A 5475-nucleotide genomic window follows, 5' to 3' on the forward strand; every position below is an offset into this window, starting at 1 on the left:
GGAAGTATCAACTATGGAAACTTTGCTTGGCGAGGCTCTGCGAGGAGAGTCTGTGAGGAAAGAACTTCCTGGGGAAATGTCATAGGAATCGACCTTTGTTGGGGATATGAACTTGCTAATAGTCCTCAGGCTGGGGATTAAAACAAATCTATTAAAAAAATAATCTGCTGGGGACGAGATGAACACTGGGAACACCGCCCTCTTGTCTGTTGGGTATGCGACTACTCCGTTGTTGCTGGGAAGATACAGTCTGGCACTGTCGACTCCGCTGGGAATATACAGTCTGGATACTGTCAACTTTACTGGGGATAACAGTCTGGATACTGTCAACTCTACTGGGGAACCTGCTTTGCAGAGGAGAGGCTTTGTCAACCGCTTGGGGGTGAGGATTCATGACTTGGCATCCGGTTCCTGTGACCTGTAACCAAAAAATACACGTATGTGTTAATACCTTAGGATTGGCATTAATTTTGTAAAACAAATAATGTAATCATCTCTGTTGTTTTAATATGTTGGGTTGAAGAAGTTCAACATCTGGACCAACATGTCATGTACGATGTCACGACATCATGCCTGTGACATCGCACATGTGTAGAAAACTGAATTAATTAATTCAGTATATATTCTGGGATTAGTAGGGATATTTGGTGAATATCCTAACTCCCATGTGGAGGTCTTAAAGACTCAATCAGAATATATATAGGCTCAAAATAAGGAGATATATATGGAGAGATTTTAGGATTGAAGACCTTGTTTGTAGCAGAATTTTTCTGCTGAAGTTGTAACAGCAAAGAACAAGTCTGCTGCGATTTCTGAAGGCCCAAATCCAGTTGGGTGATTAGGTTATAAATAGCACATTGTAACCTAGTTTTTGTAAGCCTCTTAGAATGAATTTTTAGGGGTGTGTGTGAGGTAAACCTCCCAATCTGTGGGAAGGTTACCATGTGTTTCTCAGTGGTCAAAGCTGAGAGTATTTTTGTAACTCAAAGCCTGTAGGCAAGAGTGATTTTGTTCTTGAATGAAGCTGTGAAGCAAGTTCAAGGTGTGTTAACATTACATTGTATTTGTAGTGATAGGAATGGAAATTGGAGGTTTCTATCTAGGAGTTCCTAGGTATAGATTGCATTGGGTAGGGATTAAGTGAAGAGTTGTAAACGGGGGAGTTTAACTCTGAATTAATACTGCTAATAGTGGATCTTCTTCCTGGCTTGGTAGCCCCCAGATGTAGGTCATGTTGGACTGAACTGGGTTAACAATTTTCTGTGTTTGTTTTCCTTCTGCATGTGTTCTTATTACTGTCATAACTCAGCTGGTTTTCCAGTCAGCTTATCAAGATGATAACAGACCTGGTATATAGCCTTCTGTTTGAATGTCAATCAGAATGTTGTAACATTCATCAGTGACAGCGTATACTGGATAATAAGCAGGTTAGTTTCAGTTCAGTATTTATTTAAGTCTGTTCCTTTCAAGGATAACAGACCTGGCCGAAGGACCATTGTGAAACTGTCAAACTGGATGTTTTGACAGTTGATACTGAAGGCTGATACTGAAGTAAAGACTAGTTGGTCTTTTACCGTACTGCAAACTTAGCACAGTCCGTTTCCAGGAACATAGCAGAATCAGCATATGTTCTGGCTGTCGAACTGAATGTTGTGACATTCATTCCCAACAGCATGTGCTAAAGTGTAGGATGATTGGTTTTTCTGTTTCAGTATTTTTCTCAGGCTATTCTTCAGGGATTCAACAGCTGAGCTAAAATCCAGGAAACTAACTACTAACCTACAATTAATGAACCTAACAAATAACCTAGTTGTTAGCAATCTAATAAGCGGAAATTAGATTAACGTGTTCAACCTTTAATTCAGGAAATACAAGTAAAAGACAAACACACTGGAACAATGTAACAGATGATGTCCAAAATAAACAGTAAGACATCATGCTGATAACTGTGTAGGAAAACAACAGAAGTGAGTGCTAGGATTGATCTCTGTTGAGTCCTTCTTCCTGATGCACAGAACCAGGTGTTCATCCATTCTAGGGTGACATAGAATGAGATGTCGTGACATCTGTGAACGTGTGCACATTAGTACAGTGGTTAATAACTGTCTTGCTGTATTAGTTACAATGTTAGATCAGATGTCATGACTTGGAGTAGAACATCTGAATTCTGACTACACCAGAATTTCAATTGGTATCAGAGCAGGCATCCTGTTCTGTTTCTGGATGAGATCCATGGCATATACTTTCTGGTATCTGGTAAGAAGTTATGGTGTTGGAACCTGAAGATGGTTTTGTGGTTTCCCTTAATGGTCCCTTGAAGTAGGTGGATGGACTATTCATGACAGGAACTGTGTGCACCTGCCTCTGGTGATTGGCAATTGGCCTTTGTGTGGGACAGCTGTGCAAGTATTGAATCATATTCAAACTTGGTATGCTCTTGGAGGCTGATCTGATGAAGTGTGTGTTCATTGGTTGAGTTGTATTATGATTTCCGCTGCATAATACCTGGCAAAACTCAAACTCTGATGTAGTTTCCCCCATGTGGATGAAAGGCTGTTGTATTCAAGATTTCATCATATTCTACTGAATATGTCAAAGATACTTGAGTCTCAGCAAGTCCACTCTTCTTAGAAAGAATCATCTGATCACTAATTCTTGTACTCTCTTGGGCAGTGCATATGAAGACCTTGAAAATCTTCAAGGAGGTTAAACTAATGTTCTATGTGATGTTAGAACATGTTGTTCAACAAGTATGCAGCGACTGGTTGAAGAGCAGATGTTTTTAGGAGTCAAACAAAGGAATACCTGGGTTTGAAACCTACTCCTGACCTGGAAGAGGAGACATCTGTGTGTGCTAAGTTGACAAGGGTAGGGTCAACTGTGTGTGTGCTCAAGAAGGTCACTTTTAGAAGTCTAATCTCTAGAAGTGGAGCTGGTTGAGATGTGACACTGTGCAATCCCCGCTGTGTGCCTTATTCCTGTAGATTGATCAGGGTTGGATAGTTGTTTCCTGAAGTACTATGGCGTACTGGAAGACAAGTCCCCTGGATGATAGAAGTCAATAATAGGGTAACCTGACTGCTATTCCATTTAAGAGGATTGGGACCATGAATCTTATTATTCAAACACCACGATCAGAAGTGGCAGTTCTTTCAAGGAGTGAGAATATGAAGATTCAGTGGTTGGTTGAGGTAGTATGCTCTGGAAATGCATATCTACTATGGACTGGTGTTGTTGTCTTTCACTGGTACTTATGGTCAGCTGAAGTCTGATTGGTGTGATTGGAGTATGTCTAGGTATAACTCATAGAGTTAGGTGCCACTGGTAGGGATGGTGTATGTCATGTTGAGACATGTCTGTACAATGCATGGATATTGGTGTGAAGTTTCCATGATTGTTAATTTGAGGGGGAGTTTTGATTAACCTCCTCACATTTGGTCAGCCTAGGGTCTGGTTGGCTGTTGACCTGTGTCACATGGGTTCTGATGGTGGTGTGACACATGTGCAAGGAAGAATTCATCTCTCTCATTCCTAAGGGTGAATTTAATCTGAGAAGATTTTCAACACTGTTGAAGTGCCTGCAAGAAGAAGATGTTGACACTAGAAGAGTATTTTCAAAGTAGTCTTATGGTGGAAGTATCTGAAAGTAATATTGGGAAAGGATTTAAGATCAATGTCAACTTGTGCCAAGTACAAGTATGTAATTGATTATCCTTGGAGCTCAAGATAACTGATGTTCTTAAAGATGTTGGAACATCTCTTCTTCAAGACCCTGTGCAGAATCACAGGAAGGATAGTACATGGGTTTACGATCTATCTCTTTGGGGGCAGCAAAAGCATATGATCTCTGAAAAGGTTTCCTCGCAAGAAACATGTTCAGCCTTGGTATGTACAAGAAGAAGAAGACATCATAGTCTTGATGGTGGTTACTTGGATTAGTTATTTCTGATCTAGGTAAGGAAGTGCATTAGCTTATGCACACTGTGGAGTCAAGAACAAGTGGCAGCAGTCTTGGCATCATGGAAACAACCCTGCTTTAGGATGTGGAATCCTTGGTATAGCTGAAGGGTCAGTTTCTAACTGGTCCTTCTGAAGACTCATGCATCAGAGTGTCTGATGTCTTTGGAGAAGAAGCAGGAATTCATCAAGGTGTGAGCTTGGATGACTTAACTGCAAACCTGCAGGATGGAGGTTGTTTACTCAAACTTGGTTCCACAATCAAGTCTATGAGAACATTGAACTCTTGTTCTATGAAGGGAGGAAGTTCTTTCAAGTGGCAGAAGAAGGAGCTGAATTCAACAGCTAGATGTCAAAACACAATGTTGTGACATTTGGTTCAACATCAGATTCTTAGTTGGTGAAGTGGCACATCAACAGGAGATAGAAGGGTCTACAAGGTTGCAAATTGGATACTTCAAAAAGGCCGTTCTCGTTGCAGTTCTTTGGAGTTGCTGGATAGAAAGGATGTTACATGTTCATGTCTTAGAAAATCTAAGTTTTGTTCAACATGTAGCTTGAAGTTCAAGTCTCACTTGGAAGGTCAGAATATCTCTAGGAGAGGTCTGATAAACGTGGAGAGGTCTAAGAATGGCAGTTGACTTTTTCATATGAGGATTCATGAAGGAGGTAATCAACCAGTGGCATTTGGTCTATCTCAGAAGTGAGTTCGAAGAATCAAGATAATCCACATATGGCAGCTGATTATTCTTGAGGAAAGTCTGAGACAAATTACTTTTGAGCAGAAAAGTAGTAAGTTGAAGACAAAAGGAGGTGTTTTCTATTCATCTCTTGGAGCTTGTGGTAGGAGTTCTGAGCTATCTATGGAAGATTATCTCTTGTAATGGGATGAAAATGTATATGTCCCAATTTATGTATGGGTTCTTCTTGATCAAGCTGGTGACTCAGTGATATCTGAAGACTATCAGATGGTGTTCCTTTGTGAAGGATGTCCCAGCTGATGTTAGAACATCTTGTGAAGGGGTCTTCTGTTCTGGTTAGAAGAGAGAGTGACACAGAGTGTGGATGTGGTCAGCCAAGAGGGTTGAACAGAGGGGGTACTCTTGAAGACATGAAAATGCGTCTTATGTTTTCCATTCATCAAGTGGTCTGGATTCTCTTTGAATCAGGTAGTATGTGAAGGTCCAACGTTGGGGTGTTGGTTATGCTCATGTGTGACCTCCAAGCTTCAAAAGGGGAGCAGATTGTCCATGACAGGGGGAGCTTTGTCATCAAGCTTGTGGTCTACGTATTCTCAGATAATTAGGTATGGCACCTTGTCAGTTATCAGGATGCTGTGATGTATGTCAAGGCTGAGTGAGCGGAAGAATGTCTGACCCGATGTCATGACATTGCCCTGGACAATGCTGTCAATTCCTTCTGAATCCTAAAGTCATTAGGAATTATAAGGGTGAAGTGTCTAATTCTGAAAAATCAGAATAAGCCTGATGGCTACAGCTGTGTGGTACAGGGGGAGTA

The sequence above is a fragment of the Lathyrus oleraceus genome, chromosome 4, assembly GCF_024323335.1.
Source record: "Lathyrus oleraceus cultivar Zhongwan6 chromosome 4, CAAS_Psat_ZW6_1.0, whole genome shotgun sequence".
In the NCBI taxonomy this organism is placed as follows: domain Eukaryota; kingdom Viridiplantae; phylum Streptophyta; class Magnoliopsida; order Fabales; family Fabaceae; genus Lathyrus; species Lathyrus oleraceus.